The sequence below is a fragment of the Diabrotica virgifera genome, chromosome 9, assembly GCF_917563875.1.
Source record: "Diabrotica virgifera virgifera chromosome 9, PGI_DIABVI_V3a".
NCBI lineage: Eukaryota > Metazoa > Arthropoda > Insecta > Coleoptera > Chrysomelidae > Diabrotica > Diabrotica virgifera.
In genome coordinates this window covers 122664239-122686826 of record NC_065451.1, presented here as the reverse complement: position 1 = coordinate 122686826, position 22588 = coordinate 122664239, and positions in this window count along the sequence as shown.

Below are 22588 nucleotides of genomic sequence, written 5' to 3'. Positions count from 1 at the left end.
CCAGAAACAATCCTACTACTAGTGCAGTGATGTTAAAAAGGGATTTAAAAATGGTGTGCTGTATTTTTAAACTGGATATCAAGTAAATGATATATGCCATATCAACAAAGTTATTTCCTAGTGCTAATGGCACAGCTCAAGATGGACTACCAAGATCAAAATCAACAGATGCCAGGTTTATCCACACAAATGCAATCAATTATCCCACAAGATTTATCACAACCAAATCCGTAGCCTTTCAACCCAAACCTAGTAGGTAGTTGGTACATATATATCAAAACCCACAAGCATTCCAACACTTGGACCAATAATAAGCCCCAAACTCTGTCTCTGAATTGTAGAAGGTAGAAAGTAACAAACCAAAAAGCAATCAGAAGTCCTGATGAGAAAAAATCTAGAAAACAAACAAGAGTAACCATTGGCTACAAAAGCTGCTGTACATAAATAACTTGTTTAGTATGCACGCTAAAGAAAGCAAAGAAGGAAATCAAGGAAGGAAAGATCAACAAAATAATTTTAATATGTAGCGAAGCCACCACTGATATACAGTGTCTCACAGCCTAAATGATGCAGTCACTACTCAATAGGGCTTTTCATCAATTGTCATTTGTTTCGAGCTTCTGTCATATGTTGTAATAATATTAATATACAGGGATTATTCAACATATGACAGAAGCTCGAAACAAATGACTGTGAATGAAAAGCTCTATAAAACTAGCTTGTGTCAGTTGCTCAATATGTATTAGAAAAAAATTACATACTGAAAGTAAGTTAGTATAAGTCTTTTAAAATAGCATAAGCTGTTTTGGGTTTCAAATATACCATACTTAAATATTAATAAACCTTTGAAATAAATTTAATTATTTAGGATATTACAAAAGAATAATCTACGTGAACTGCAAGAAATAAATCTTTTATCAGCCAAAGAAATGGGCATATTACATTATTTGTGTTCACTAGGGAGCATATTAACAAAGATTGTAACTTTTGGAATTCGCTGATGAATTTGCTGATGAAAATAAACTTGTTTGGGTCCGATAGACTAAAGAACTAAGACTAAAAAAAATGAAAGCACGTAGGAGGTGGAGTGATGATGTGGGGGGTGTATGTTGTCATTGTTGTCTGCGGGAGTAGGTAACATGCATTTTATTGACAGTAATATGAACCTATACATATATTTGGATATACTAACACATCATCTCACTGCTAGTGCTCAAAAATTACGTATCGATGATAATTACCCATTTTATCAGGACATTGATCCAAAACATATATGTGAAATTTAATAAAAAAATTTCTTCTTGGTAAAAGGTATATTAGTTTAAAAAGCCCTAAAGGGCTACAAACATGTGAACAAAACGTTTTCGCTCTGTAACAAGACCATCATCAGTGTTACAAGAACATGGTGAGCCAACCAAAAAAATACGAAGGTCAAAGCCTTTTAAAAAGGAGACAAAAGTCTTATATAAATAACTACATTGAAAATTCCAAAGGATGGATATAAATTCCTAAGGATACGGCCCTAAAGCAACATATGACTCCCACACGTTGTAAGTGGGTCAAAAGGTAATTAGGTCATTATGTTATTAGAGGTGGCAGGCAATATAACATAATGACCTAATTACCTTTTGACCCACTTACAACATGTGGGAGTCATATGTTGCTTTAGGGCCGTATCCTTAGGAATTTCTATCCATCCTTTGGATTTTTCAATGTAGTTATTTATATAAGACTTTTGTCTCCTTTATAAAAGGCTTTGACCTTTGTATTTTTTTTTTTGGTTGGCTCACCATGTTCTTGTAACACTGATGATGCTCTTTTTACAGAGCGAAAACGTTTTGTTCACATGTTTGTAGCCCTTTAGGGCTTTTCAAACTAATATACCTTTTACCAAGAAGAAAATTTTTTATTAAATTTCACTTGTAATTAATGGTATACAGCCAACTACAGGAAGTTCTTCCTTGTGGATTTTTAAAACATATGTTATATCGGGTTCATATTTGGTTGCTTTATAAGTGCTGAAATGTCATTAAAACACCAGCCCAGTCACCAGATTTGAATGTTATTGAAAATTTGTGACATTAAAAAATAACATAAATAGTACCCCAACTGTAACTGATAATAAAGAAGGACCTATAATATATTAGCAATCATAGTTCACTGCCTTGTGTTTATTTTCTCATTCTTATTTAAAAGTTTGCCTTATCATTTTAGCTGACATCAAAATCATACATAAAATAATTCAAGGTATTTAAGTATGGTATATTTAAAACCCAAAACATATAGCTTGTGCTATGTTAGAAATATAAAAAGAAATATACAAATAGAATAGAAAAAGTAAAGACATACAAATATCTGGGAACCTGGGTTGATGACAAAAATGACCAAAGCAAAGAAATTAAAGTCCGAATTGAAACTGCAAGGCGGCAAGCATTTATAAAAATTAAGACACTGCTTACAAACAAAGACCTTCAGTTGCCTCTCAGATTGAGGGCTCTAAGATGCTACATATTTTCTATATTACTATACGGAATGGAAGCTTGGACATTGAAAAGGCAACATATAAGAAAAATAGTAGCGTTCGAAATGTGGTGTTACAGAAGAATGTTGAAAATTCAGTGGGTTCAAAGGATTACCAATGTTGAAGTGCTACGACGTTTAAATAAGGAGTTAGAAATTATGAACAGTATAAAAACAAGAAAACTTGAATATTTGGGTCACATTACCAGAGGAGAGAAATATGAGCTGCTGAGAGTTATTATGCAAGGAAGGATCCAAGGAAAAAGAAGCATAGGAAGAAGACGCATCTCCTGGCTGAGGAACCTTAGAGAATGGTTTAACTGTAGTTCATTACAACTGTTCAGAGCAGCAGCCAACAAATTGACCATAGCCATTATGATATCCAACCTCCGCTAGGAGATGGAACTTTAAGAAGAAGAAGATGTTAGAAGACGTATAGTAACTTACTTTCAGTATCAGTATGTAATTATTTTCTAATCAATATTGAGCTAGTGATACAAGTAGCGACTGCATCATTTCAGAATTTAAGCTGTGAGTCACTCTAGGTGTTGTAGTAATCAGAATCAGTAATATAATAATATTATTGTTCATAAAATAGGACTTTTCAACGCTTCTCATTTGTTTAAATATTAATTTATCTACTAAAAATTAAAATTCCATCATGTTATGTCTAACAGCTGATTGTCATTTGTCGAGTTTGAGCAAACTGACCTTGAATTATGCCTTGAATCAGATGTTCAGGATGTGACGTCACTAATTGTCACTTTGTGTCACTAACTGTCAAGTTTGATCAAATTATTTGATGGTGGGACGCGGCCTTAATAGGAGAACATGTGATAGGACCGTATTTTTTTAATGGCCATTTAAATGGACAAAAGTTTTTAAGATCTCTACGAAGAGACACTTGGATACTTTTGCAAAATATCAATTTAAATATTAGAAGAACAATGTTTCTGCAGCCAGACGGTGCTCCAGCACATTACACGCGTAATGTTAGAGAATATTTAGACAGAAAATTTCCCGGAAAGTGGATAGGTAGGGGTGGTGCTGTCAATTGGCCTCCTAGATCACCTGGGTTAACATCAATGGACTTTTTTTGGGATATATTAAAAGTTTGGTTTATCAAACTCCACCTACAACCGCGGAAGACATGAAAACGCGTATTCGTAATGCGTTTGCAACAGTTACTCCAGAAATGTTAAGAAAAGTAAAACAAAATTTTGAACACAGAGTGAGGTTATGCATTGAAGAAAATGGACACCATTTTGAACATTTAATGTAAATTAAGTTTTTCCAGTGTGTTTTGTTTAACTTTATGTAATAAAGTGTAATTAATTAATTTTAAGAATAGTGCATTTTCAAAAAAACGCAAATAAATCGAAAATTATCGAAGATAGGTATAGGGATTGTTTAATAAAGTAATATTATTTTTTTGATTAGAATTCAAAATTAAAGTAAAATACAGGGTGTCCCATTTAAGTTAAGAAAGTAATTATACAAAATATTGTACATCATTGACACTTCAGATTGCGAACACTCTGTAGATTAGTTTCAAATGGTAAATATTCTGATGTAAAGCATGGACAGTTGACAATTAAGTGACAAAAAGACGTTAATTAAAATTCATGCGATAATGTGTAATTAATTAATTTCGCGAATAGTACATTTTCAGCAAAACCCAAATAAATCGAAATCGGTCAAGAATAGATATAGGGAATGTTGAATAAAATAACATTATTTTGTTCAGTACAATTCAAAATTAAAGTGAAATATAGGTTGTTCCATTTAAAAATATATAACTTTATATCATTACGCTAAATTGGGACACCCTGTATATATTTCACAAATTTTAATTTGTAGCCGGTACTGACCTACGTATTCCTACGGAAGGAATTTTTAATATATTTAGCCGTTTCCCCGGTAGGCTCCGTCCCGTTGAGCTTGGCTCACCCTGTATATACAAGAATAAATTATCAAATATATGTTCAATGTATAAATGTATCAACAGAATAATATTATAGCCAGTTCTCACCCAGGTATTAAATTAAGAAAGTTATCATAAAATAAAATAATCAAGAAAAATTCTGAAATAAAAGTATCAATAGTTATACCTAGGGAAGAAGCAAATAATATTGGATAATATGCTTATAAAGCGTCGTTTAAACACAACGATAAGGTACAGCAACTAGTTGTGATGACAAGTTGAAACTCTGTTTAGACGCTGCGATTCAATGCGATACCACCTTCAACCCAACTCCAACTTTGATAAGTTGTGCGATGCACCGTTTACACACAATGATAAGTTGCAACAACTCGATTGACCTTGATAAGTTGTTTGATTTATCGCTGTGTTTAAACGACCCTTTAGGTATATCAACGTGCTTCTGTATCGACAGAACACGCTGACACGAAAAGTGCCTGAAAGGAAAATATTACGCTAAGTTATTATGTTTATCAAAATTTTAAGTGAAATAAAGTGTGTTTCTGTAGGATGTTTTGGTTCGTTGATATGCCGCCCAGATTCCAGGAGCCTATCCTCACGTATCCCCTGTCTGCCAGCATTACTTCTGTGCCTCCCTGGTGCCCAGTATCACTTCTTTGACTACCTTAGTCACTATGTTGGTGGTCGTCTTTGTTGCGCTTGTTGTTGTGGCCTCCTTGGTGGTGGTCTTCCCCATGTTGAGCACCTAGGGCATCCTCGGTAGCTGGCTGCCTTTGCAGTTGGCGCATGTTGCTTTTTTCTCTCTGGCACGTTTGCACTGCTTTGTAGGGTGGTCGCCGCATTTAACACACTTTGGGTCTTTGTGGCACGCGTTCTGGGCGTGGTGGTATCCCTGGCAGTTGAAACACTGCGTTGGCCCGGTTGCCTTTCTTAGGTCCTCTACCACGACCTTCATCTGCCACAGGTTGGTTATCCGCTTTGCTCCTTCGATGTCCTCGTGATTCAGAGTCAGAACGAACATTGGGAGCTGTCTCTTGGGGCCAGCTCTGGTGGACATATTTTTTGCTGAATGACAGACAATATTGTATTGTGCTGCCATTTCTTGTTTTATTGTTTCCTCGGTGGTGTTAGTGGGTAACCCTCTTAAAACCACTCTGGGTTTTTTGTCTTCGTCCAACGGGAAGGCTATCCATTGTAGCCTCTTGTTTTTGTCTTTGGCGTCATATACTTTCGCATATTCTTTCACTATCCTGACCATATTTCTATAGTTGTCGGTGCTTTTTGCTTGGATGAGGGGTTCCGTACCGCTCCTGAAGATCTTGTTTACCGTGATTATTTTTTTATTTGTGGGCTATGCTAAGGATGGCCCCTGTTTTACTCACGCTCTGTAATTTTATTACAGGCGGTTTTCGTTGACGTATTACCTGTTGTTCAGGCAACACGGCGGTGTCTTCATCTTGATTCGTTTCCATTATTTCCTACTCTGAAACACTGGGACGTCGCGGGGCAGGCGCACCATCACCTGTGCTCGTAGCTGGGTGGACCGGTCCTTGTGGTAGGATGTATTTCCTCTATTGGGGGTGACTTGGCCCTCATTGCTTGACGGTCCCATGTCGTTAGTTCTTCTTTCTTAGAGGTAGATGTTCTCAGCGACGGGAATTCTTCTCTCTTTTTTGTGTTATCTTTCTTCGTAGTTCCCCAGTTTCCCCAGTTCCTGAAACAGGTTATGCCCCTCTTTTAGAGGGACATCATAGATTGCCAGGGTAGCCATGGAACGGGGCGGTGATCGAGACCTAGCTCGATCAGTCTACTGGGGCTGGGGACGAACAGTCCTAATTTTGACGAAGCCTTTTTGTCTGCCGACTGGCCCGACGCCAGCTTGGCTTCAGGGTTGGCTCCCTGCACCAAACGTGGTTGTTCTTTATTAAATGATAATAACTTTATAACAATGGTCTTTTCTAGAAATGTAAAGTGAGGACCTTTTAAATGTTCTAAAAGAGACTTCTCCAGATATCAATTTTAAATGTGTTCAATGGCATTGTTAGAGCCGGCAACAGTGTTACCAGGCTGGAACCTCCGACAACGAGGGGGAACCGCGTCAACGAACCTTCTCTTCAAGTTCGACCGGCAAGCGAGCAAGACGGTTTTATTTGTATTTTAAACAACCTGTTAAATTCGTTAATAAAATTTAGTTTTACACGTTAAGCGTTTTCATGCGATCAAATTAGTCAATATACAGTCCACTAAATACAAGTATATGATGGTACCTTCAGCCGAATATGTGTTTATCGGCGTGAACAATTTAAACGTTACATAAAATCATAAGTTATCGCGATACGTGGAAAGACAATTCCAAGGACAAGTTTATAGTGCATACGCAGGAGACTGCAGCAGCGAAGCGACGTTGCAGAACAACTTGTGAGCGGGTAAGTCCTTAACCAAATCTATTCCACCAAAAAATATAGAATTTGTTTCTTTCTCTGTTAAATATTGTTTGACAATTTTTGCTTGATTCTTGTGAGACTTCGTTGGTTTTGCGTTGGTTTTAATTATGAATTAATTATTAAAGTTATTTAATGTCAATAATCATAAATATGGAGGTAAATAAATCGGTAAAAAGACAGAGAGGTACAGTAATAGCTAAATTGACCTATTTCAAATTTTTTTTGGGCGGTTTGGAAGCGGGGACACGAGCTGAAACTCATATCTCGGAAGACGCGATTCACAATCTAGAGTTACGCACCGAAGAAGCGCATAAAATATTACAAAATTTCGAGCAGTGGCAGTTAGAATTAGAGGCTTTAGTCAATGATAATGAATTGATAGCTTGTTATAATGAACGCGAGGAATTCTCTAAATCGTATTATTCAGAATTAGCTAGAAGTAAACGGTTGCAATCCAACGTTTCTCGGGATAGTGCAGTTCTGTCAAATAGCTCTCATTCGGACAATGTATCGAGCAGTCATACACACGACTTAAATGGGTTCGTCTTCCTCCAGTGGAGGTACCACGGTTCAGTGGTAATAGTGAAGACTGGTTGATGTATCACGAGACTTTCAGCTCTTTAGTGCATGCAAACAGTGCCCTACGTAATTTTCAAAAGTTTCATTACCTTAGGTCATCACTTTCAAGTTGTGCCTCGGAGGTAATAGCATCAGTCTAGTTTAGCGAGGCAAATTACGTTGTAGCATGGGATTTACTATGTGAACGATAAAATAATGAACGACTTCTCGTGCACAATCACGTAAAGGCGTTATTTAATTTAGAAATTAAAACCTGTGACTCTTCACAACTATTCAAGATCCTTAATAGATTCAATTTGCAAACATTTAAAAGCATTAAAACAATTAAAGCAGCCCATGGAACATTGGGATACATTGGGATAAGTTTGATAAAAAACTTCACGAGAGTGGGAATAATTCAGATCTAAACTGCAGTATCCAAAAGTGGAAGATTTAAAAATGTTTTTAAAGTCAAAGGCTGATTTGCTGGAGACAAGAGAGTCTAAACGCGATACCTCGTCAGACAACACTTCTAATCCTCACAAAAAAAAATCAAGAATATTTCAGTCGTTCGTTAATACGGAAAATGTTTCTCGAAAAAACACTAATACAGATGATAGGTCGGGTAATAATATGAATTGTGCCTTCTGTAAACAAAATCATTACATTCGAAACTGTTCATAATTTTTAAAACTTTCCCCAGCAGAAAGACATACGAATGCGAAAAGACTGAAATTATGTATAAATTACTGGATAAGGAAATGAGTCAATACTCGCAATCTTATAGTTTGTATGTTATTTATTAGTTGTTATACAATCATGGGGCTTTAGATACTCGTTCTTAAAGGAGATCTTCGATTTATGTATCATCTTAGCTGTAGTAAGTTTCTTGTACTGATTCCGCAACGTTGCATGACAGGCAGTTTTCAAATGTTGCCAATGCGAGTCCATTATACTACGAATATATAGAGTATACAAAAACTTCAAGGATAGAATCAATTTCCTTAAATGTTTATATTAGTCGCTGCTTGCTCCTACTAATGATAGCTACATCGTTTGCATATGCAGTAATTTGTACTGTTTTGGTATATGGTCAGTTACATGGGTTTTTCTGATGACTACCTCAAGAACTAAGTTGAACAGGAACTACATATTTACTACTAAACTAAAAACATGTTTAAATAGTTGTTTGTGTTCGGATGGATTTATTCGAACAATTGTTTTCATTTCGTTTTAGTAGGACATTCATTTTTATTAAATTTTGTTACTTTTTGTTTTACCATGTAGTATCTGCATAAAAAATTATAAATTTGTTTTAATTTTAGGGATTTCGCAGAAGAATTTTTTTGTATGTGAAATTTGTTCCAAGTAATTTAGTAGAAAGAAAAATTGGAAAAGACATTATAGAGTTCACGCTGCTGGTGAAAAGCCTTACAAGGGTGAAATTTAAATTTTTACTGGATTAATTAAATAGATTCAGCAAACCTAAGTGGAATTGGTAATATTTATAAACAAATATTTTAATTTTTTTGCACTAAGCCTTGTTCGACATACTTAGTTATTAAAAAGGAACACAAAACTAGCAGGTAACAAACTAAATTTTTACTAGATTAATTAAATAGATTCAGAAAACTTAAAAGGAATTTTTAACATTTATAAACAACAAATATTTTATTTTTTTGCACTTAGCCTTGTTCGGCATTGGTTTAAAACATTTCCTGCCTTAGACACAGAGGTAGCTAACGCAAACATGTAGCGCGTCTCAAACGACTTAAATACGGGTTCATTTTCTCACCACTAGTCTAATGAATTTTTGCTCCGACTAATTACTTCACCTTCCAAATATCTTTGCAATTCAATTATAGCCCTCGAACTGGAAGTAACTTTGGGTTTAACTTGGGCAACATATTTATCTAAGGAACCCCACAAACAATGTTTTGCTTTATTTGGTTCGGTATTGCCAATAGTGAAACAGGAGTTAACGATGTATTAGGTATAGGCTCAGGTTCATGATGTCCACATTGTGTTTAAACGCAAAATATTTAAATCTAGCATCCAGCAAGGTGGAAATGGCTAGCGTATTACTATATTCCACATTACCCAACATTGACCGAAGACTTTCCTGTAAACAGTTTAAAACGTCTTTGGATTGTTCATTAAAATTTTCCACTGACAAATTATCTTAGACATTAAGAATCCTCAATTAATACAGTCACTAGCGAGTCTGACATGTAATTTTCATCACGTATACAATTCGTTGCATCAGTAAACGGCTCCAGAATTTGACACAGTTCTTTGAGTATAGTCCAGTCCTCTCCTGAAATTGCAAGCAATGAAACGTCTAGGAGACCTAACGTAAGACGAAGACTTTTTTTTAATTCAACAAATCTTTCTACCACATGGTAAGTTGAATTCCATTTCGTGGGAACATCTTGGATAACTTTTAATGGTATATTCTCTCCATTTTTTATGTGTACCCGGAAGCATTTTGGTAGTTTTACTACTTTTTTTAAATGCACTACTATCGTCTTCACTTTTACTATGATACCGTGAGCTAATTTCAAAGCATCCGGCACTGTGTAAGTTAAGGGTGTGAGCAAAACAGCCAAAATGTTTCATCCTGTATTGGCAATTGCATTTTTAATATTAGCAGTATTGTCGGATACTGCAAGAATGACGTTTTTCTGTAATCCCCAACTATTTGCAACATCGATTAAAGTTTTTGATAAATTGATTCCTGTATTCTTTCTAAACAATTTGTATAAACAAGTAGAAAACGACGGCGGCGGGTTCGCTGGAAAAAACATTCCCATGAGATTTTTTTGCATAATCACATTCGTGAGACATCCCAGAATAAGGTTCAAGAAGTGGCCCACGTGAAAGTGGTCCAAATTTTTTTTAAGAATTTTTTAATCAAATTGCAAAAATCAATATTTTCGGCCAGGACAATTTTTTTAGGTTTTTGTACCATTATGCACAAAAAAGGTCTTTTATAATTTTTCTCTAAAATTGATCGTTTTCGAGTTTCGAGTAAGCAATTTAAAATAAAAAAAAGGAAAATGGCGATTTTAAAGGCTTAATAACTCGGTTAAAAGTTATTACTATGAAAGTCAGAAAGTGACTAAATCAAAGTTTAAAGTCCCCACTACAAGATCCTGAAGAAATTTTTGTCATTATTTTATTACTAAGTTGATATTTTTAAGTAATAATAATGAGCGCCATGCACGTATTAGGCGGCTGTCAATGGTGAGTGCGAGAGAGATGCCATTCTGGCAGTCCAATTGCGCATCTTACTCGCATTCACATTTACAGCCGCGTCAATACGAGCTTTCCGCTCATTGTTATTAATTAAAAATAACAGCTTAGTAATAAATTAATGACACAAATTACCTCAGGATGATGAAGGGGGAGGGGGGCTTTAATCTTTTGATTTTATCACGTTCTACTTTCATAATAATAATTTTTAACCGATTTATTAAGTCTTAAAAAAGGCTATTTTTGCGTTTTTCGTTTTCGTAAGATGCACTATTGGACGCCGGAATAGCATCTCTCTCGCACTCACCATTGACAGCCGCCTAATACGTGCATGTCGCTCATTATTATTACTTAAAAATAACAGCTTAGAAATAAAATAATGACAAAAATTTCTTCAGGATCTTGTAGGGAGGGCTTTAAACTTTGATTTAGTCACTTTCTGACTTTCATAGTAATAACTTTTAATCGAGTTATTAAACCTTGAAAATCGCAATTTTTCTTTTTTTTTCAATTTTAAATTTCTTAAAACTCGAAAACGATCAACTTTAGAGAAAAATTACAAGAGACCTTTTTTGTCTAGAATGGTCCAAAAACCCTAAAACAAATTTGTCCGCCCCGAAAATATTGATTTTTGCAATTTGATTAAAAAAATTTGGACCACTTTTCGCATGGGCGACATCTTGAACCTTATTCTGGGGTGTCTCACGAATGTAATTATGCAAAAAAATCTCATGGGAATATTTTTTCCAACGCACCCGCCGTTTTCGCCTTATCTATAGGTTTTCTGAATCTATTTAATTAATCTAATAAAAATTTAAGTTGTTACCTGCTGTTGGATTTTCACGAATTAATTTATTTACACGAGGAAGGCAGCCAGTCCCAACGCTAGTTGTTTTGCTTTTTATCGCGATAGAAAAGAGGTTTGCTTAATAGCACAAAAACTGAAACCTTGTGTTGGTGAAAAAGGCAAAGTAGTCAGTTGCTACTCAACCACGGCTAAGCTAGTTTGCCGGTATTTTAGAGCCTAGCTTGTAAGGCTTTTCGTATATGGACTTTATGTATGCAGTGGTAAATGCAGTTGAGTGCCCTCTGAAGACCAGATGCAAGGATTAAAACGAATAGAAAGGAGGCTTCTGGTAAACAGAAGTTCGAAGTCGAGAACCAGCTCAAAAAGAAGAAAAAAAGGAAGATGTAAAGGAGCGAAAGGTATGTGGACATATGTGGAGGCACAAAGAAGGCCTCCGCCTCCAAACTTAAAAAATAAAACAAAAAAAGTGATAAGTTCAAACAGTTTCAAAATCAAGTCCAAAGGATATTGGGCAAAAATTTCTGTGTCATATGTAATAAACATGACAAAATGAAACTGAGCGGCATAAAAAATCATATTGAAGTGGTACATAGACCACGTAAGTACCGGGTGAAAACAAACTTCATATGTGCCAAATGTCCGAAAAAAAAATTTACTTTGAGACTTCTCTAAAGTATCATAAAGAAAATGATTGTAAAAACGAATGATTGTATAAATATATTATTCATTTTTTTAATAAAATGAATAATCAACAACATCCACGGTATGTGGACCTCTTTACGACTCGTTTATCTATTATTTTTTTTATTTTATTCTTTTTTGCTCAAGTTTAAGTTTTTTATTGATCCGGTAGCAAGCCTTTATAAAAACAAAGAACCAACCCCTCTGTTGAGATCCGAGCATCAAGGATCGCACATTTTTTGGTCACTTCGGCCGTGGATGTTGTTTTCTTTAAGGTGTGTTGATAGTCGTTTTTTAAAGGATTTAAACTTTATTGTTTTTATAATTAATTGTTCAATACTTGTTAGGGTGGCTTGTTTTTCCTCGTTTATATACAATATTGCTTGATAACAATTAATTTTTGAATATTATAATAAAATTTGCATTTTGGAATAAGGCCTAAAAAACATTAAAAAGGTTGCGTACAGTTTTTTGCTTCTTTTTCTTGTGTAGCAGGTAATGTCAATTGGTTGGCCTTGAATGAATTTCATGTACCTATTCAATAATATATAGAATTTTGTGAGTTTCGAATTTGAAAATCTTGTCGCTTTGCGGCAGCTTGATAGGGATTCCTGTTTTTTGATAAACTCATTAATTTTAACTGTTTAGGTAATTAAACCTGTAAATATTGTCTATTTGATTCCATTTGTTTATCGTTAAAATTGGATTCCCTTTATGCCAGTGGCAGTTTGATTAGGGGAACGTTGATTCTATTTTTAATTTTGATTACGTTAAATAAATTTTTATTCTTTTTTCTCCACAATGGCTGACAAATTGAAAAAATATACCTTTCAAAGGAAAATGGAAATGAACGATTTAGAGACGTTATTGCGTTTATTTAATTCTGCTCTTACTGAGGTACATAAGCAGTCGCTTTTTCGTGTTCGGTACTCAGAATTAGATGATGTTTTGGAGAGTTTTAATAAAAATCACCGAAACAATGTTACAAATCGGTTAAACTCTGAACCTACGCATGCTGAATTAGATTCTGAAAATATTATTCGGTCCCAATTTTTGAATGATTATTATCAAATAAAGTCTAATTTCGCGTATATCTTTGAGGACGATGATGAAAATAATCAGAAAAATGAACAAAATAACGTGACTTCTAATGCGGTACCACATAATAGTAATGTTCGTTTGCCCCAGTTAGAAATTGTTAAATATTCCGGTGATTCTATGTCGGCAATTACTTTTTTTGACATGTTTGATGCGCTTGTGCACCGTAGAACTAACATTGATGATACGGAAAAATTAACGTATTTAATTCAAAGTTTAGAAGGGCCTCCTTTAAGGTTAGCTAAATCGTTTAGCTAGAGAAAATTATGTTAGGATTTATGATAAATTAAAAAATAGGTATTTGAATAAAAGTTTGCGTGCAATGGCACATTGGTGCAAAATTAAAGAGGCTCCCGCAACTATGTTGAAAAATTTCTGATAGTTATAGGAATTTGATCGGTGCTTTTTCTGAAAATTTATCAGCTTTAGAAAATTTGGGTTATAATATTTCGGATTTTGTGTTATAGCTCGCGTTATAGGTGATCAGATCTTGTCCTATGAGGAACTAAACACGGTTGTAATTCAGATTGAATCGTATCTTAATTCTAGGCCCTTAACCCCTATGAGTTCTGATCCTAACGATTTGTCAGTTCTAACGCCGCACAGTGGGACAGGAGAGCTAAAAAGTTGGCATCAAATAAAATTATTAAATACAATATTTTCTGTCGTTTTCATTTTAATTAAATAGTATACAATCCTACGTATAATTTGGCATCATTTTTCCCCATTCAATCCCCCTCCACGCGTTGCGACGCGTCGCAAAGTGCACATGGTCCCGTGCAATAATGCGTAAGCCGTGGTACCGTGATTCGACTTACGTTTGATCCACTTATTTCAAGTAAAAAATTAATTTACTAGTAAAATTGGCTACGCATATTTGATCTTCAGATTAGTTACAATATTATTACAAATGTGATATAATAATTGAGTAAATATAGTTTCTTATAATATGTTGTTTAAAACTATCTGTATAAAATATCAATATATGCATTTTTCAAAAAGAGCAAGTGATTTGTTAGTGTTCCAAAACTGATCAAACCTTAATTTTGTTTTATTTTGAAAGCTTGAGTATTATTCTTTTAAAAGTCATTTTAACTTTTTGCTCATATTTGCTCCTTTTTTCACAATTGTAGTTTTTGTGAGGTTATGTTAACCTAATTAAACTGAATTACACTTTATTCCAATTTTTCGTTATTTGCATAATTCAAGCATAATAATTCAAGAAAGTGTAGTAGATCCAAAACAAATTAAGATATATTCCACTTTTTGTTGATTAGTAGCGATCCACTGATCACAAGCAAAATAAACATAAAAAGAATGAAATTAGAACACCTGCCAGTGGAATGTTATGCATGTTAGTGCAAATGTTGAAATTTCAGAATGTGCAAGATGTAGATGTCACGTCTGATAATTCTGAAGATGATCGGTAGTTTAAGTCTTTCAATATTTCACCTACAAAATTTTATGTTATAATTGTTAATATGCGGTAAATGGTTTTAAAGGACGATTTGGTTAGGTCATGTTTCAAAAATAATGTTAACAATTATTTTGAGATATAAATATTAATAAGTATACATATAAACAAGTAAATTGGAATGTAGATTTATTTTAAATTAAAATAATTAAGCTTCAATTATCATTTAAATCAATATCGGTAGTACCTACGGACAAGCAGCTTTGAAAATTAAGTTCTTGTATATGTACCATGTACACACAACTTATAATATTAAAAAGAATTGGCCATAATATATCGACAATGATTTAATGCCAACATGTTGTCTCTTGCACCACTGTGCGCCGGGTCATTTTTTAAACCTAGAACCTCTTTCAGGTGTCATTGAACCTCTTGATGGAGCGTGTATTCCTGCATCTCATTTGATGAGATGGAAGTTAATTAATTAAATGCATAAAACTTTTTGGGAGCGCTGGAGCAAAGAATATTTTCATACTTTGCATCAGCGCAGTAAATGGACTTCATCCGATAATTTAAAACCCATAGAATAGGAACGATGGTCTTTACAAAGGATGATAATATCCCTCCATCGCAATGGCGTTGGGGACGAATATCCCAAGTATTTCCGGGACAGGATGGAATTATAAGAGTTGCGGATGTTAAGATCACAAAAGGAATTCTTCGACGCCTCCTGGTCAAGCTGTGTCCACTGCCTATTTAAATAATTCCTCAGTTTTTTTTGTCGATTAGTTTGATTTTATTAGTATTATATTGTTTAACTTTTGTTTTTTTCTGATTTATTCCAAAGTGCCATGACTTAATATAATTTTTAGTTGTAAGTTTGTATTAGTTTAAAATGCACCATTTAAAGTTCCATCTGGGTGGGGGAGAATGTTGGATTTTCATGAATTAATTTATTTACGCGAGGAAGGCAGCCAGTCCCAACTCTAGTTATTTTGCTTTTTATCGCGATAAAAAAGGTTTGCTTAATAGCACAACAACTGAAACCTTGTGTTGGTCAAAAAGGCAAAGTAGTCAGTTGCTACTCAACCACGTCTAAGCTAGTTTGCCGGTATTTTAGAGCCTAGCTTGTAAGTCTTTGCGTATATGGACTTTATGTACGCAGTGGTAAATGCAGTTGTGCAGTGCCCTCTGAAGACCAGATGCGAGGATTAAAACTAATAGAAAGGAGGCTTCTGGTAAACAGAAGTTAGAAAAAAGAACAGAGCGAAGTCGAGAACCAGCTCAAAAGAAGAAAAAAAAGGAAGACGTAAAGGAGCGAAAGGTATGTGGGAATATGTGGAGGCACAAAGAAGGCCTTCGCCTCCAAATTAAAAAAATAAAACAAAAAAAGTGACAAAATTCAAACAGTTGCAAAAACAAGTCCAAAGCATATTGGGCAAAAATTTCTGTGACATGTAATAAACATCACAAAATGAAACTGAGCGGCATAAAAAAAACATATTGAAGTGGTACATAGACCACATAAGTACCGAGTGAAAGCAAACTTCATATGTGCCAAATGTCCGAAAAAAAAATTTACTTTGAGACTTCTCTCAAATATCATAAAGAAAAAATTGTAAAAACGAATGATTGTATAAATATATTATTCACCTGCTAGTTTTGTGTTCTTTTTTGACAACTATAGTATGTCGAACAAGGCTTAGTGCAAAAAAATTAAAATACTTGTTTATAAATGCTAACAATTCCTTTTAGGTTTTCTGCGCCAAAATTAGTGGGGCGGGTTTTAACGAAGGTAATTTAGAGTGGTCATGCATTTTATTCGCGGATGAGACAAAAAGAACATATACTGGGTTAGAGGGATTAGAAGAAACAGATACTGCGTGGTAGAGCAGTAGCTGTTCCCGTCTAATCCAAAACTGGGGTTCATTTGCTTCACAATATAGTTTCTCTACGACTCTACGGGACTAGATCTGAAAGCTTCTATACAAATGCAGAGAGCTGTGTTATGTATTGCATTTAAGAGGTTAAGATATGTTTTAGAAGCAAAGATGTATATATAAGAATCATAATCCAGTTTGGAGCGAATAACAGATTATATCTTCAGAAGGGAATTTTCATCTGCACCCCATTGATAGTGTGAAAGAGTTTTGATAATATTTAGTTTGTTGTAAGCTTCACCTTTTATTTCTAATATATATGTTGCTTCCAGGTCAGTCGTGAATCAAACGTTAAACGGAGTATTTTACATTCTCTGACAACGGGAAGGCAAGCTTTGTCAATGGTAATACTAGGAGATGGTAATGATGGTCGTCTACTAAATTTTAATATTTTTGATTTTGTATATATGATTTAATTAAATTTTAAACCAAATTTGTAGCTCAGGCGTATTACCCAAAGAATGGTTAACGTCGATCTTTGTTTGTCTCCCAATAAAGAAAAACGCAAGGGAATGCGCCGATTACCTCACCATCAGCTTGATGTCCCATGTGCTGAAGTTGCTACTGAAAGTCATCCATAACCGAATATATCATAAACTGGACATAGATATTAATGATACACAATTTGGGTTTCGCAAAGGCCTAGGAACGCGTGAAGCTCTTTTCTCGCTTAATATCCTAATACAAAGGTGCCTACACGTCAATCAAGATATATATGTCTGTTTTATTGACTATAATAAAGCTTTCGATAAAGTACGACATGAACAATTAATGAATGTCCTGAAACTAAAGAAGATAGGCTACAATGACCTCAGGATCATATCTAATTTATACTATAAGCAGCGAGCAAAAGTACGTATTAACGAACAGTTGTCAGAGGAAATTGACGTGGGGTGAGACAGGGATGCGTATTGTCGCCAGTTCTCTTTAATGCCTACTCGGAGGAGATCCTAAAACAAGCTCTTGAGGACGAAACCGCTGGAATAAAGGTGAACGGAGTTCCCATTAACAACATTAGAAATGCGGATGACACTGTCGTCTTAGCCGAAAATATTGAAGATCTTTAGAGACTGGTTAACAGAATAGCGCAATATAGCCAAGAATACGGTCTAACAATGAACATCCAAAAGACAAAATTTATGAGAATATTTAAAACTCAAAGAAATAACGAGAATCTCCTCATAAACGGAACCAATGTCGAACGAGTAGACAAATATGCATATCTTGGAACAATTATCAACTCCACAAATGATTACTTCCAGGAGATTAAAATTAGAATCGAAAAGGCTAGAGCGAATTTTAACAAAATGAGAAAAGTGCTCTGCACAAGAGATCTAAGGTTGGAGCTAAGAGTAAGGTTGGCTAGGTGCTACCTTTTCTCGACTCTGTTTTACGGAATATAGATTTTTTATAATCTGACTGTCCTTAGTGTCAAGTCCTGAAAGATGTAATAGTTCTATGAGTTTGTCATGTTTGATAGTATCGAATGCTTTCTCATAGTCGATAAAACAGGCGTAAACATATTTCTGTTGATCCAGGCATTTTTGAATCAAGACTTGTATTGCAAATAGGGGCTCTCGAGTTCCAAAACCGCATCTAAAACCGAACTGTGTTTTACTTATGCTGTGTTCTAATTTTGCTCATATTCTGGAATGGATACGCAAGAATACTTTAAGGGTGTGACTCATTAAACTTATAAGGCGATATTCGGCGAAAAAAGTAGCCTTTATTAAAAGTTTCAAAGTCTGGTGTAATATCTCTTTAAGTGTCTTTTGAATTATTTTTAGGCAATCAATGTCCAAACAATATTTGCCTCTTGAAAAATTCCAAAATATTGATTGTAAATGCTTTGAACCTAAAAAGTGATAAAATGACACTAAAAGGGAAAGAGTTTAATTCCATTGGACCATTATTTAAAAAGCCACAAGTTATTAATTCCATAAACAGATTTATAGTCAACACCAACTCAATATCCACTGAAACTGAAGTTCATATATCTTCAGTAGAAGCTAAGTGTGTTAACTTACCCATTGATGCAACTGAAAGTGCTGTTGTACCTATAATCCATTAATGTGCAAACAGCTTAGGCTATTACTAGCACTTAGTTAATCGTGCATTGGGGCCACAGTGATTATTTTGCTTTGGTTTGATACAAAATAAAATCTGTTTTTTTACTACTATATCCATGTAGTGTCTCAGTTTATACAGAGCAAAGCTAAACTATGGAACAAATTGTTTATCAAATATTTTTTTATCAATATTTAAGTATTTTTATTTAAAACAAGTATGATATCTGGAAAATTGTGTTTTAGTTATTTTATTGAAAAATGTCATACACAGTAGTGCGGTTCCTAGAGGAAAACGAAGAGGAGGAAATAATATCTGAGGTTCCTTCCTCTTGGATAGAAAGTGAATATTCATGGTGGCATTCCTCAAAAAATGTTAGCATATTAATAAGCAATGAGGCCTGCCCAGATAAAAATAAATGGGAAAATATACTGTGGCTGTATTAGTTGTTGCTTGTAAGCACAGTTAACTTTATTTTACAGTCCATTAATCTTTCAGTGGTTTTGATTAATAACTAGTTGTCTTAATTATTACTTTAATATATAGATGATTATCAGAAAGCCAGATGAAAAACAGATCATATTGAATCTGACGACACTTCTTCATCAGAAAAAGGGAGAGGGAAACGCAAAAAGAAGATCAAGCATATTGAAGAAAATGGTGATTCCACATCGGATTATGATGACATTACAGAAAAAGGTACGTTTATTACTAATATGAGGTACTTTATCCATTTGTTGAGAAGTTTAGTTTTCAAATACTGAAATATAGAATGTTTTTATTTTTCATTGTTCTTTTTGGTTATTTATTATTAATATTGAAGTTTTTGATGGAGATATTAGTTCAGTAATTTTTATATTCTGTTTCAGTCTTGTCCAAGTTACTAGAATATCCCAGTAATGAAAGTACTCAATCAGAAATAATCCTGGAAGAGGAATCAGAAAATGATGAGAATGTGGGGTCTAATCAGGATGTGGATAATGGTGATGAGCAATCAGAAAATGGGAATTCCATTAAATTGCTTACCGATGTAAGTTTCTTTGAGTCTGTGGATTATTCATAATTTTATTACCAATTTTTTTTCTGTAGATACAGAGGGAACGGGAAGAAAATGGTGTGATACAGGACAATACAATACATATATCTACCACATGACCATTATTAATGCGTCAACAGGTAATTTAGAAAATCTAAAAACAATAAGCAATGTACACACGCTTTTTGTTTCCAGATCAGCTTATCAAAGAGCTAGAGAAACTGTTAAAGGTGATTATTTTAATTTTTTTTAACTTTTGTAAGTGAATAACAAATAAATGCTTCATATAACAAGTGGAGTATAATACATAACCACATTTTTGTTTTGCAGATGAATTTGCCAAGATAAATAGGATTTTGGCAAAAATCCTTTTGGAACTTCAGTCTATGAACACTGGCACTGTTGGGGGCACTACCATTGATTTGAATGGAGATGACGAGTTTCAGGAAATTGTGTCACAATTTCCTATCACTAATGTGAAAATCCTCAATGATGTTAATGAGAGAGTGGAGAGGGACCAGCAGTGTTATAAAAAAGTAGTGAGTACGTTCAAAATCTATATAAATCAAACTAATGTAATGGTGGTTTTATTGAATTTGTTGTTAATTTAATTTACTATTTATTTATCCTCATCAGTAAGACCTGTTCAGAATCACTCAATTTTACTACATCATCATCATAGTCATAATATATTAACAGATATGTTGTAAACTGCTAAAATGTACTAAGTCGGAGCTGGAGCGCTGCCGACGCGGAGATTTTCAATTGTTTTAGAGATTGTAGCTCCCCATCTTTCGCGATTTAGAGTTAACTGGGTGGCTCTTGTAACACTCATCTCAAACAGCTGTTTCGTCGCATTCACCCAGCGTGTAGGGGAACGGCCACGACGTAGCCCACTAGGAGCATGATCCTGTACAACAAGTTTCTCCATATTATCACTTCTATGAATATGTCCGAAGAACGTCAGAATTCACGGGGACACAATGGACGACAATCGCTTTGGATTACCAAGTTCTTTTAAAATTGAGACGTGTATTTGGGGGGCCGTATAAGGAACGCGAAGCATTCTCCTTCAGGTCCACATTTCAAATGCATCTACGCGAGCCCGATCCGCCTTTTTGATAGTCCAAGTTTCAGAAGCATATAAGAAAATGGAGAAGACAAGAGAGTGAACCACTGATATTTTGGTTTTTTGGTGCTATTATTGTCACGCCATATTTTAGTGAGCTTTGTCATAGTCACCCGTGCTTGCTGAATGCGCCGTCGAATTTCGTTTTCAGAGCTACCCGAATTTTCGATCAAAGAACCAAGATACTGAAAACTTTAAACTACTTGACAACGGCCTAATGACTTTATTTCAGGGTGATTATCATGTTCCTTGTCAACAATCATAATTTTGGTTTTGTTGTAATTAAGACTAAGACCATATGCTGCACTCCGTTATTCTAATTTGTTCAGCAAGTTTAATAATTCTAATAATGATTTTACTTAGCTGCTCTATAATATTCTTTTTGATTAATGCATGGTCTTGTAAAAAGTTAACAATTTACTAAATTAACTCAGCCACTTTTATTACTAAAGCTTATTTTTTTTTATTTTAGGTCCTATTTTTGAAAACCATTGGAGGGTTAACCCCGAAGGAGAAAATCTGCAGGATATTAAAAAGGTTGTTCGCCAATCAATTAATTGCCCAAGCCAGCTGGCTGGGGCACAGTCGTGGCGAAAAAAATTTCAAGCTTAGGAACCTAAAATTGATTTCTCCCATTAAAGGTATGTCATTCAACTAGAAGATTCTGACTAAGTTGAGAAATTTTATTAGTTACGTAGACAATACCAAAACAGTAGAATGGAATAATAAATTTGACACAGCATAATAGTTGCTGTTTATTGGTATGTGCCGATGATGATTAGCCAAGGTATGAGTGTGTCTATCTAACCAATAAAAATTCTAAATTATGTTTTTTTATAATGTCTTGGTATTACTGAATTTGTCATAAAACTAGTTTCAAGTTTTTAAGGTAAATTCTTTAATTGTACTATGATGAGGTTGATGTTTGAGTATTAAAAACTTGCTAAATTTTTTTTGATATTAGAAAAATGATTGAAGTTGAAAGGGGTTGAAAAGAGATTTTTTTTTAGGAGAAACCTTTTTAGTTAAGAGAGAGTATATATAAGAAAAGAGGGAAGTTATGCTGTAATTGCAAAGTAGGTTTTTTATTTGATATGCATAAATATATGACATCACGAAACTTTCGACTTGATTTTGCAAAACAAAATTATTTTCGCTTTATCTTGACATATATGTAATATTAAACTAAATAAAATAAAAAAACAAACATTTTCTATTTATTTTGACATGACATGAATGATGTGCTACAGTGTAATCAAGACAGAAATTATTTATGGCACTGAAGCAGTCTCAAGCATGCCATGTCTTCTACGTTTAAAGATGGCTTCATCCGAAAAATGTACAAAGATTCCTTAATACTCAACTCTGTAGGTGAATTAGCCTGTTCAATTATTGAAAAATCACCAGGAGCAGTGTGAGTGGTTGTGTGTTGAGGTTGAGTCATGCTATGGTGAAAAATTGCTGAATTGGGAATAGACTTGGAACGTCCACCTAAGCGAGGAGTTATTCCCAAGTGTTCGCATCGTCACTTTTTTCATCTGACGATGCAAACACTTGGGAATAACTCCTCGCTTAAGTAGATGTTCCAATAAGTCTATTCCCGATTCAGCCATTTTTCATGGTAGCATTGACTCAAACCACAATACTGCTCCTGGTGATTTTTCAATCATTGATCTGGCTAATTCACCTATCGAGT